General features: G+C 41.2%; 2 long non-coding RNA genes across 3 annotated transcripts; one reads left to right on the top strand and one right to left on the bottom strand.

The window, feature by feature from the left end:
• Positions 1–15: 15 nt before the first annotated feature.
• Positions 16–9,097, top strand: LOC106096917 (uncharacterized). 2 transcript variants are annotated; one of them, XR_003215998.1, is made up of 4 exons: positions 16–153; positions 283–360; positions 4,397–4,578; positions 8,990–9,097. It is a non-coding gene; the product is annotated as an uncharacterized LOC106096917 (long non-coding RNA). The 2 variants fall into 2 exon arrangements; XR_001223255.3 differs by lacking the exon at positions 8,990–9,097 and having other exon boundaries at positions 4,397–5,640.
• LOC112843561 (uncharacterized) lies at positions 2,534–6,226 on the bottom strand. The gene is made up of 3 exons (XR_003215995.1): positions 5,992–6,226; positions 3,868–3,934; positions 2,534–2,852 (listed from the first exon to the last, which is right to left on the bottom strand). It is a non-coding gene; the product is annotated as an uncharacterized LOC112843561 (long non-coding RNA).
• Positions 9,098–13,067: the final 3,970 nt, after the last annotated feature.

Below are 13,067 nucleotides of genomic sequence, written 5' to 3'. Positions count from 1 at the left end.
TCAACACAGGCTTCCCTTGCTTCTTAAAGCAGGACGTGGACTGTGCGGTGGTGTTGTGCCCCACATGTCACTGAGTGAGGGAGACACATCCAGCGAGAGGGTCAAGAGGTCAAGACTAGTTCAGCTCAGTATGTCAGCTGCATGGATGAAAAGGTTACTGGCGGACACTGAAAAATCAATGCTAATCATAATAATCCTTTATAGCCTTTGTGGTCTTTTCAGATTCAGTATTCAAAACACATGACTACCTAATTAATCAAAAATGTTCTTTTGTTATTGCAGGAGGTGCAGATATGCAGGGCCTACAGAAGAGACTGATGTTTGAAGAAGCGTGTTAATGGTTGCTTTGCACCTGCAAAGGTAAAAATCTAATTTTTCTTTGTAGTAATATCAAAAAAAGCTATGTATGTCCTAATACAATGCAAATTCAGCTGTGTTTACCTCAAATATACCTTTTATTCTTTGTAAATATATCAGCTGTTAAAGTTATTAATAGTTTATATTCTCAACAGCTGCATTGGCAACACCTATAAAATGTTCAAGCAGATTTTTTTCCGTTGTTAATGATTTTTTTTCCCCATTTTCCTTTTAAAATGTGATTTTGGAAAAGTCTGTTGCTTTATGTAAAAGGGAAATAATTTAAAACTTGATGAAGCATCTACAGTCAATTTATATAAACATAAAAGAAACAGCAGTGAGATTTGAGGAGACGTCAAATAATTTGTAATGATTTCACAGTGCTAAGGTGACTCAAGTGTACATGCCTCTATTCATACATTAACACTAGTTAAATGCAAGATTTCCTCTTGATGGAAGAAATCCATCAGTGAGGGGATGCTGGCACTCACAACTGTCACAGTTTTTGTTGCTTTTGCCAAAATTATTGCTTATATATCTGTCATACATTAGTCTTTCGGGAATGTTTATAAAGGTAACAGCTTAGTTTAGTTAGCTTTACTTAGTTTTTAGGTTTTGTGTCTGAGAAGTATCGACATTACTCACTGGCTGAACTGGCTGAGTTCAGATTTATTAGTTTAGAATGAATGAAAAATGTTCCCTGTCATGCCTTTCTTGCTTTCATGTGGTCTGCCAGCCTGTGCATTTTAAATAGATTAATTATTTATACCATTTATGAACTGCAGTTTTGATATCGCTTACATTTTGACATAAAATATATGAAATAATCCATTACATTTTGAAATATTAGAGCCAGAATGTGTGTGGATGTTACAAATTTACAAACCCTAGTGCAAAAAAGTTGGAACATTATGTACATTGTAAATAAAATCAGAATGTAATGATTTGCAATGGGTGAGAACAGGTATCGAACTGGAATAGTATTTAATACATGACTAATGAGGATTATAAAAGTTATCAGCAAATTTGATAAAGTCCGTTTAGCATGAAGGGATATAAAGTACACACTCCTAATTCACCCTTCACATGAGCAGTTTAACCTGATGTCAGTGGGGATTGTACATTTATATGAAAATTTACTGAGAATCAGTCCCTGTTTAAACTGGCTTAAACTGTGTGATCCATCAGAATGTTTTGCCTCCAGTTTTATAATTTCCCTTTTCATTAGTGCAGAGATCAGAAAGCAGTGAGATCGAACCCACAGCAGTGGAACTTCTTTCACATCTGCAAACCTTGTTTGTACGCTGCACAGGCGATTAGCAATTAGTCAAAGAACTGATAGAGAAGAACTGATCATGGCAGGAGTATCAATAATATCTTATATTAGTAATATTTACTCCCAGATACAGGCGAAGACATCTTTTTTTGCTCCTGTATTTTATTCAGTTTTAATTGTTTGATATGTATTTGAAAAAAAAAGACGTAATTCCTCTAATTTCACCATCTGTAAACTTACATTTTCAGAAAGAAATGCTGCTGTTAAGTGTAAACTACATTTTAATCTCGCTGAATTTCACTTTATATCTCGTGTTTCTTTTATATGAAAATAAGAGCAGTGTTATACAAAAGCCTGTTCCTGTGTTCCCAAACTGTGTTTCAAAAACAACTAATGGAAAACCCATGATTCACGATTTAGCAGGTTCTTCCTTCCATCTGTGCCTGAATTCTTTAAGTTTGTTGGTGCTTTGTCACCCTCAAGGGGCCTAAAATGGTATGACATGATAACAAAAAGCATGCTGTGATAACTACGCTCCACATTTTACTGCAACACTGACAGCTACTGTTTTCCAGTTGAATACCTTTAAGAGAATAACGTGTTTTGCCCCATTATCTCATAAATGTTGTGGAACCTTTCTACTGTCTGTAAGTTAAATTAACTTAATAAACATTATAAATAATTTTAGTGATTTAAATAATGAGACAAAATCAACAACCAACAAAACCTGTTATCCTTACTTATGTGTTAAAATAAATTGTAATATATTTGTCAGTTTTTAACAGGAAAAATAACTTCATTACTTGATACAATAACCTGTAGACTTAACTCAAGAGTTTACCACATAACTCCAGAAGAAGAAACACATCGAAACACAAAGACAAATTTTTAAATTGTAGTTTTATTACTTGTACTCTTAATACAATTACACACATGGCAATGATATCAAAGATAAAACACAGAGGAGACACATAAGAGCAACAGCTGCATTTCAGTGGTTCAGGAGATTTCCTTTTTTGTCACTGCTAACATAACATAACATCACATTATGTGATGAGTTTATCTCTGTAATCTGAAATTTAATACTGATAGTATGAAATGAAATCACATCAATCTACTTACAGCACCAGCTGGAAAACATCTGCACTCAGTTGCTTCTTCTACATCCCACAGTCCTCTTCACATTCATCGGTTTTTGTGATTGGACTGTGCATTCAGTCTGCAACAAAACAAATCCATGTCCAGTTTAAATGCAGTCAGACTCTCTTGTTTTGCCAGTCAGCATGCAATCTGGTAGAAAAGATCCTGAAATTAAACATAAAAGCCTGAACTTTGACCTCCCGCTCAGTCTTTCAAACCTGTGCTACAACACAAAGACAAATCACTGCAAACAAAGTGTCCCAGTATTTTAACCTGCACTGTACAGTACATCTGCATGAGCAAGTGCATGCGTGTGACCACATGTGTGTAAGTGCTGCATGAGGGATTAGCCTCAGTGTGTGTCCACCAGTGATTAGCCTGGTCAGTGGGCCTGTTGTGCATTCACTCAGGCCATTAGCATATTAATGCAGCCTCGCTCTTGATCTCCCTCCCGCCCTCTCTCTCTCCCGCTCAGCCTCTCCCTCTCTCTTTCTCTTTCTCCATACATATTTCCCAGACCGAGTTGTCGCTTCCTGCAGCTTCAATCTATAAATCTCACCAATTTACGCCACTCGTGCTGTGAAGCAGCGAGCAAACTCGCCACAGAAATTTCAAGGTGCCTGCTCTTCTTTTCCCTCCAAAAACTGTCCTCTTGTCCTTCTCTCCCTCCCTCTCTCCGTCAGATCCCTGCCTTTTTTTTTCATCCCACTCCCCAGCTCGCTCCCTCTCTCCCTCCACCTCATTCAAATCCTTTACTTTCACTCATTTTCCCTCTTCTTTCTCCAAGCCTGGCCCCTCGAACTTTGTTAAACACAGGAAAACACACAGAAGCAAACTCACAGGGGCAAACACAGAGGAGGAGACTACACACACACACACACACACACACACACATATATATGCGCACACAGAGTAACACACACAAACTCCCTCCCCTCATTCATTCTACTTATCTGTCACTCTCACCCCTTCCAGTGCAAATTTAGCAGGACCCTCTCTAGACTCTGGTGCTGAAGTGCGAACCGGACACATTCAACTGTACTTAACGCGGTGAGAGCTATTCAGTCTTTTCTGCTCCACAGACAGACTCTTACCTCCTTTCCAAAATGGGACCCTCCTGATCTGCACTGCCAGGCATCTTCAAGCATTTAGACTTTGCACCTGTGCAGAGAAAAAAGTACATATTAGTGAAACCAAATGTCACTGGCAGTCAACTGGCACTGATTTAATCACATCTCTGAGAAAGTTTGCATCATTTAACAATTTTGCACATTATTTGCTTTTTGTAAATGGCCAGATTAATTCAAGATGAAGTTCTTTTTCTTTACTATTCCTTTGGCTGCTTTCCACCTGCTGTCTCTGTTTGGTGCCAGTGCTTTTCAGATCAGTGATGATATTAATTATTCACCAGCTTCTCTTCACTGCACACCTAGATTGACTGAAATATCTACAATTTAAGAGCTTGTCATTTGTCACAAGTGAAACCTTTGAGCAGTTTTCTAAATAATGCTCCTGTGGGGGGAAAAAAGTTAAGCTGACGTCCAAAAAATGTCAAGAGAGGTTCTTACGGGCTTTACATTTACATAAACACACACTCTGCTCCTTTCTCTGTTTGTCTTTCAGTGTCTTTCACTCGTCCACCCACAAAGCCGTCGCGTTTGAGCCCATCAAAGGTGGTCTCTCCCTCGCTGATTTTCAGAGGTCAGGGGCGTGATGTCCATCCACAACTCCTGGTTTCACAAAAGCACATGCAAGAATTGCGTTTGGACAATCAGCTCCGGACCTCCATCCTTTCTTGGTCATTGGTAAGTGTTTATACTTGGACACTCGGGTGCATGCCCTACTTAAAGTAGGCTTCAGTCCACCAAGGCCAGAGACTGATTGGTGTTGGTCCACCCAAAAAATCTCTTCTCCACTTGTTGAGGTTTACTTTCATAATGGAGGATGAACAAAAAAACTAAAAGGATTGTGAGCCCATCACAGGGGAATGAGCGGGAAGGTGAAGGGGAAAAAAAAGAAGAGAAAAGAAACAGAAAGCTTTAACTCATGCTTGTCCTCTGTGCCGGTGACACCATGATGAACGAAGGGGTCACCACCCGGGGGCAGGCCCGTCCAAAGCGAGCCAGCGATGTGACCTTGTACAAAAGAAGAAGTGAGTCCCCCAACGGTCACACGGATCAAAGAAGACAAAAGCCTGAGATGATAACTCAGCACAGCAGTGGAGCACATTATTATCAGACACATGAGCAGAAGCAGTAGTAAATTTCACAGAGTTCGATGCAGGCGGGTGGACGTGGGAGGGCCTGAAAACGAAAAAAGTAAAGCTCTGACCTGCTCTAATCTGATTTGCCGTACGCAACATTTTCTCTTTATCTGATTCGCTCCGTGAGGCGTTTTCTCTTTCTGTGGGACCCCGTCTTTATCCAAATGATGTGGTCTTTGGTGAGGCCTGGTCTATTCATGGGAACCCCATGTGCAGTGTGCCCACCATTGAGGTGCAGAGTAGCATGGCCACAAAGGATGGCAGCGCTTCAGAAAGTCCTCTCCTTACAGTTGAAGTCTCTGTTCAGGATAAAGTTTGTGGTTAAACCACAAAACCAGAAAATCCAACAAATGTAGTAAAATTACAAAAAAGTGAAAAAAAGGTGTTAAATGTGGTTTAAACTGCTGAAATAAAGAGGAAGAGAGTGTTATATTGTGATTTTAAACATAAAAACATTTGATGTTGGTCTTCTTCGTAAAGTAAATGATTTCTGTCATGAATTAACATCAGACCGAATGGTTCAAACTTTTTCCTGTGAAACTGACTTTGAAATAAAGTTTATCGTCCTTGACTAATACCTGCATTTAAAATATTTCTTCTACACTTTTAAATAAAATACTGTGCTTCAAATCTCCATGAAGTGCTGGTATTAAAACAGGCCTGAAGGCCCAAACTTTCCTCTTCAGCTCCTGCTAGCACACAGGCTACTTACAGGTGTAAATTTAAAACAGTTTAAATCTGCTGGAAGAAAAAAAGAGAACAAAACAGCAAAAAATCCAAATAAACAAAGAAGGAAAAATACAAAAACCCAACAACAAAATGCTCACAAAATCAAGAAGACAACAGTGCAGTAGCACCCAGTGTTTGAACCCTTCGGGGCCTAAAATCTGGACCAGCAATTACAGCAAAAAGCATATGATGAAGTCCCTCACAGCCACAGAGCGTTCATCCTTACATGTGCGATGGACATCTCCGCCAGTCAGTCTTCCTCCCTCGGCTCTGGGCCGAATTTCAGCGGCATCGCTGTCGACGTCTGACCGCACTTGTCCCACTTCTCCATCTTTCACTCTCTCTGCCTCTGCCTCCTCTGATCCGGCGTCCTTCTTCCTCTCCTTCTTCAACCCTTTCTGTCCGGCCCTCCCTCCGCCTTTACATTTCCTTCGCCCCTGTCTTTCTCAATTTCCCCGCCCTCTCTCTCTCTTTCTGTTTCTCTCATTCTCTGTCTCTCGCTCTCTCCCTCTCCTCATTTCATGCAGCGCTGGGGTTACCTAAGAGACTGGGCCTCAATGGAGAAAATCTCCTTTGGTACAATGAAATGGGTGAGAGGCAGAGGGGAGGGGAGAGAAATGAAGGGTCTGGGGGGACTGGGTAGAATGAGGGGGTGCTGGACACAGGAGGGGAGGGAGAGTTGGGGGTGTGAGAGTAGAGGGATAGTGGGATGCAGATCTATGCAGGGATGTAAGGGGGATACGAAATCCCAAAAATTGAATAAGTGGCTTCGCTTGTGTGATTTTGCCTCAATGGTCAGTGTTTTGCTGGTTGCCCGTGATGCCCCCCCCTCACCTGCTCTCCACTTAGCCTGGTTTGTCTAACCAAAAACAAAAAAATCTACACTCATTTGAAAAGTTTGAAGCTAAATTGCCCCCAAAAAACATTAAAAATGAACCTAACATGATATAATGCTCTTTTTTTTTAAAGGGAAATTAAAGTTTGACCTCACTTAAATTTTTTTTTTTTTTTTTTGCACAACCACCATTGCCACAGATGAATACCATTTTGATAACCATGAGATTGGAGACCTCGGTGTCAGTAGTCTCCGTTTTGTTTGTTTATTTGTGTCTTTGCTCGCCGCGGGGATCAGAGCTCTCTTTACAAAGAGTGTGTTTCAGCAGCATAAACTCTCTGTTCTGCAGCACAGTGCAGGCCCCATTCAGCACGAGTAATTACACTGTTCCTCTTACATCTATTCAGTGTCTCTCTCCAAGAGATGTTCCTCCCCAAAATAAAAGAAGACAAAACACATGCAACCTTGTTTAGAGGTTAGTTACTGATTAGCACAGAAACTGTTGCAGTTCATTTTCCCGGTGCACCTTATTGAGCTCCTCAGCGATTCTTTTCAGTTTGTCGCTTGTCTCTGGGTTGGCAAACAGATCCCCCGCTGCTCAGCTCTGTGTCTTTACAACTCTCCCCGAGCCCCTTTTCTCATCGAAGGATGTGAGAAAACAATGGGGCTAATAAAAGAAGCAGAGATAATTACAGCACGGCAAAAAAGTTTGCGCTCCTACGCCCCAAAACCATAAATACCGCCGGTGTAAAATCGGATATGTGGGTGACTTTAGGATGTCTTTTTACACGCTTTTCTGTGCCAACAGCGGAGACTTATTCTTATTCTCATGTATGTCCTGTGTGCATGCCAGGGTGAATCTGGGATCTCTGTGTTAATGACTCTATCAGGCCCTGATACCCAGAGGCCCCTGCTGAGGGAATAGATCCAAAGGGATTGGGGTGTTAGAATGTGGCACAGAGGGTGGCAGAGTTGGGTTGGGGCACGCTGTGTGTGTGTGTGTGTGTGTGTGTGTGTGTGTGTGTGTGTGTGTGTGAGTGAGTGAGTGTGTCCGAGGATGTGTATGTGTTTGAGACACGGGAGGGAGGGGAGGAAGGGGGAGCGGGCAGATTGTCCATGGTACTCACCCCTCCGGGCGGGGCTGAATGAAGTTATTTCCAGGCCCCTGTCCATCTGTTACCGTGGCAGCAGTGGTGACCAAGGTGTTGCCATGGCGAGGTGGACACAAAAAGGCGTGGCGTGGGAACGAGTCCAGGGGTCAGGAGTAAGGGTCAGGGGGTCAAGGGTCACAGCCAGCTGGACAGCACACAAGAGGAGGCCAGGGTGAGAAAAGAAGGAGCGAAGGTTTGATTTTCGTTTTCTTTTTCATCCTTTCTTCTCTCATTTTTTTTCACTCTAGAAGGAGACGTCCGAAGAGTGGACACCAGTGGACATTAACATTGAACTGGGGTGGTGAGATGAAAAAGGGGAGGCGGAGGGTGGGGGTGGGGGGTCTCTGAGGATGAAGGGAGTGAGAGGGGCCGTGGGGTTCACAGAGCAGGGCTCCCACAGCGTCCAGGCTCTGGGAGGCAGCGCTGCATTTGGCCTTACTGGTGTCTAATCGCACATTGCATTTGACAGGCAATTGACTCTGGTCAATGTACACGCAAATGCGACTATTGAGAGGATGTGGCCGGCTGCATGTGAGTGCGTGTCTGTCTGTGTGGCCACAGTCTGCACTTTACCCGGATAAGTGATACCTCAAAAAAGACAAAAGGCCGTTTGGACAACATTTCATTGCTTTCGTTTTAGGCCTCAAAACTGCTTGCAGACAATGAGACAAACTGAAGGGAGGTAATGAATCAAACTTTCGCTCAGCATGGGAAAACCATTTTCTACATGTTTTTCCCATCTCATATCATTACCGAGAACTATTCTTTCATGCACAAATTGCTGCCCATGTACTGCAGCGTGCGACCAGCAGCACTTTTAAAAGTTTAAAAAATGGATTAAAGCTTATCAAAATCAAATGAGGAGGCTTCTTTGCAGTGAAGGGCTATCTGTTAAAGACTGTTTGCACAGTTGGAGCCTCATTTTACTGGCATCAACTGTGAGAAAGTAAATATGTGTGTGAGTGAATAATACTGAAGGAAAGCATACATGAAAAGCACAGCCTGAGACCAGAGTATTTGGTTTGTTGGTAAATGTCATGTGTTTCTAATAAAATCTGCTCAGTCAAAAGTTTTTTTTATTTCTTTTGGTAATGTTCAAACATGAGCTTATGTTGGGGGAAAACTCAAAATTTAAAATGAAAAATGGAAGCGCTGAAGATAATTTGACCTTCACTTGTTCATAGACACTGCACACAATTCACCTTTAACTTCACCCCACGTTTTTCTTTCTGTAACAGGCAGGTAACCAAATATCCGACTCAGTATAAAGGACATGAAGTTGTTTCTAACTTGGCAGCTCACACAGCTCACTTTGTCCCAGCAGCTCCCTCACCTTCACAAAATGCAGTCAGAAAACTTATCAGCTGAAGTGCTGTCTCTCCTACTGCCTGCGTGAGAGAAAGGACAATACTTTGACCCGATGATGTCTGAAGTTCATGTGTAAAAATGCCTTAAACTACTTTTTTTCTCCACGTTCCCATGAAAAAGATTTTAAAATGAAAGTTTGGAATGTGAAAAATATCAAATGTTTGATTTCATAGATTAAAGTCACAGTTAACACATTTTAAGTAACACCTAAAAACACCTATGTGAGACTGAGGCCTTTACCATAGTTTTTATTACTATTTATCTTTTAAAAGTGAGACTGTAGGCTATGACAACAAAAGGTGTCTGATAATAAAGCTGGTAATGATAAAATGAGAGCTACACCACGACGGATACACTAATACTGTTATTAAAACTGGATCATGTTCATAACCAGGGACAAAAATGCATTAGACTAGTTTCAGTACAGACACGAAGGAAAAAGTTTGCATGAGTTGAGATGCTTTTGTAGTTGTGGCTCTTTTAAAAACACACTGTTGCTCTCCTGGCCTTCAACCCAGTGTGAGCTGTCTGTGATCTTATGTTACTTTTATGTACTCGTTTATTGTTTAACTTCTACAAGTAAAACATTGTACAGCTAACTAATCAGTTGTTCTTGCAAAATATACCCACTCACGTACCTGCCAGACTGAATGATGTGAACATACAGTCTACAGGTCAGAACTGGTCCACCAAAGGCTCCAGTCTGGTTCACTGGATGGGTCACACAAGTCATTAAAAACTCCAAGTTTTCAATAAAATGCACTGTTATTCCTGGCGTTTGTGACGCTAACATGATTAACACAGGAGCAGTATCTTTATTGCTCCACATGAAGATGTAAAAACTGTTTTTGTTTAGATTACACATATTCTACATGTCATGTGAAGGTGTGTGTGCCACTCTTAGCTCGAAATTATTGAAGCAGACTGTAGAAAACCTGAGGTCTAAGTTGGAATTTCTCCTTCTTTTTTTCTTTAGAATTCCCAGTTTGATACATTCGTTTTGTAAATTCATGAAACACGGATATTTTCAGGATGTATCTGTAATTTTTATAGGTCTTAGTGAAGTGTTTTAAATAGATGGGCCTACGTGAGGTCAGATTGGACTACATGAACTGGACTTTCATAAGCTTTCAACTATGGCAGCAGCATAGAGCGAGAGATTGAAATGTCCATCTGCCCCGTAGCGAACGAAATCGACGACCAACCTCGAGCCGCATCAGTGGATAACACATTATGACAACGTGGATAAGAAGACGCTTACAATGCAATTACACACACAAGAACACACACACAGACACACAAATACATAGAATAAACACATAGGGCCCCTTTAGACTTTAATAGTTGCCGGGATGAAGGGAGTGCGGGATCCATACTCCTCCTTGGCCCACATTAATAGGATTAGGAGCAGCCTCGGGAGGACGTGGCAGGCCAAGTCCACTGCTCCGTTTGACACCTTTTGTCCACAAACCCTGAGACGCAGATCACAGCAATAGGATGAGGGACAAAAGCTTTTGAACATTGTGTTGTAGCTACAAATATATCCTGATGGGAGAACGCTGAGCCTTGAGGTCCACAGCAGATAAAACGAACAGACGGCGATTTTGACGACTCAATCAATTTTCAAAATGGAGAAAACATGTTTTCACAATTTAAATCCATTAAATGCCTTCACTAGCAGAGGCCTGATTCTGATAGTGATGTTTATACATTATTAAGTATTGGAAAGTTTCTGAGATGTGAGTTCTTTACTTAAAAGTGAGAGCAGATCCTTTGGTAGGAACATGTACTTCTCTTGTCTTGTGGCTTCTACTCCATTGTGTATTTATTGAGTTATTTCAACCAAACCATTAGAAGAACCACTTCCTGTGCACCACAGGAAAGACATCATATACTGGATCACAATGACAGCATGCATGATGCCTGGTATACAGTATAAAATAGTAAATTCTGTCATAAATGTGTAATTTCAGGTGTGAAGTTTTTCTCTCTCACATAATACATAGTTGTGTTTAAAAGCTCATTAAAAACACAGAATTTAATTTTTGGATATTTTGGCATGTATGGTCTGAGTTCATCATTCTCCTTAAATGTTACCTTTAAAAATTCAGGAGTGATGAGTAAATATCCTGCAGTAGACCACAGGTGGAAGCTGAGGCAGTGACTGTCACAGTCCTGGGTCTGGTGACCAGGGTTTGTGTGTTTTTGAGTATGGGTATATTTCTTGGTTTTGTATCAGGTACGGTTTTTGTGCTTATGTTACTTTCTTGCTCTTGGTGATTATCTTCTACTTCACTGTCCAGTGTTTTCTTGTTTGTTGTGAGTCTTGTCTCTGTTTCATTCCCCCAGTCACAGTTTTAAACACGCGTGTGTTGTCTGCGTCTACCTATTTGTCATGCTTCTTGTTTCATTTTGATAGTCCTTGTCCAGTGTGCTTTTGCTTCCCCTTTGTCTCGTTATGTCAGATTTGTCCCAGTTGTGTTCCCATCTGATCCCCATCCTCTGTTTGTTGTTATGTTCTCCAGTTTTGCTGTGCGTTCCTGGTAAGCTTCATGTTCTCAAGCTACATCATGTAATGTCAAGTGCAAGATTCTTAGTTCTCGTTCATCTTTTGTTTGTTTCTATCATCAGTCATTTACTTAGTTTTAGTTTTTATTTTCCAGCAATAACGCTGCTGCCATTAGTTAAGCTTTCTGTCTCCGAGTGCTGCGTTTGGGTCCTACCCTAGCCTGCCACACAGCTTACCATGACACTGACATGTCTGATGGTTAAATAAATTTTGCTATTTAAATTATAAAGGTGTGATCTGTATTAGAGATGGACCGATCCGATATTAAGTATCGGTATCGGTCCGATACTGACGTAAATTACTGGATCGGATATCGGTGAGAAATTAAAAATATAATCCGATCCATTAAATATAAAAAAAACCCACCTCACAAAACTTGCGACACGGCGTAACTCGGCTCATAACCGTAGCACGTCGGAGCAGTGTGCATCAGGTGATAGAGCGGCTGTGTGTATTTGTAGCCTCGCTACCAAACCAGCATTTCATCTCCGAGGAAGTTATCCCAGAGAGAAGTAAAGCAAGTGTGTAAGTTCATCTCTGAATGTTTGTAAAGCGTTCCCATGTTAAGCTTAACAACCGATATATGGAGCGACTGCCTCTCTCTCTCCCTCACCTTCCTGCTCCTACTTCAATCGTGAAACTGCTTAACGATCAGCTGATCGGCTTTTCTGTCGCAAGTCCGTCTCTCTTCTTTGTTTTTGGCCCACTTTGCACCAGAAAGAGGAAACCAGCGGCGGAACAACAGCAGCACCTTTAAGCTTGATAAGCTGTTGTTAGAATTTATTTAATATTACTTTCTACACCAGGATCCTTTTCTACGTTGCTGACGGCTGGTAACTGTGCAGGGGCGGATCTAGCAAAGTGTAGCCACACTGTAAAATGTAATTCTAGCTGTTTGTTATTTCAACATATTATTCTATATCAGTTTGACGATAGATGACTGAAGTTGTTGTTATAACATAGAATTACAAGTTAAAAACGTCCCAATTACACCAAAAAAAGCTAACTTGAAAACTCATGTCCAGCTAAATCAGAAATTTATGTGAACTTGACAATGCGGGTAAGTTGAGCACAGCAGGATTCAAAACTGCCTCACGTGACTGCTACCGAGTTGCATCATGGGGAATTGGCGGTTAACGACATGCTCACTTTACTTGGACGTTTTCTAATCGTCTTCTTTGGAATATGCTTTCAAGGTGAGTAACATTGGTTATAACTATAAGGAAAGAGAGCTACAAAAGTTGGAACATGTTTTGAATTTATGGCATGATGTGTGTTTTTCTCTTTTACCGAAATGTTTGCTTTAGCTAATGTAACTTTAGCCGACAAGGTCCAGCTTGTGTGTCATGACCAAACTTGACCTAATAAACTGACACATG

The sequence above is a fragment of the Oreochromis niloticus genome, linkage group LG22 (genome assembly GCF_001858045.2).
Source record: "Oreochromis niloticus isolate F11D_XX linkage group LG22, O_niloticus_UMD_NMBU, whole genome shotgun sequence".
Lineage (NCBI taxonomy): Eukaryota > Metazoa > Chordata > Actinopteri > Cichliformes > Cichlidae > Oreochromis > Oreochromis niloticus.
The sequence above is the reverse complement of the archived record's forward strand: the minus strand, read 5'-3'. Positions and strand labels throughout refer to the sequence as shown.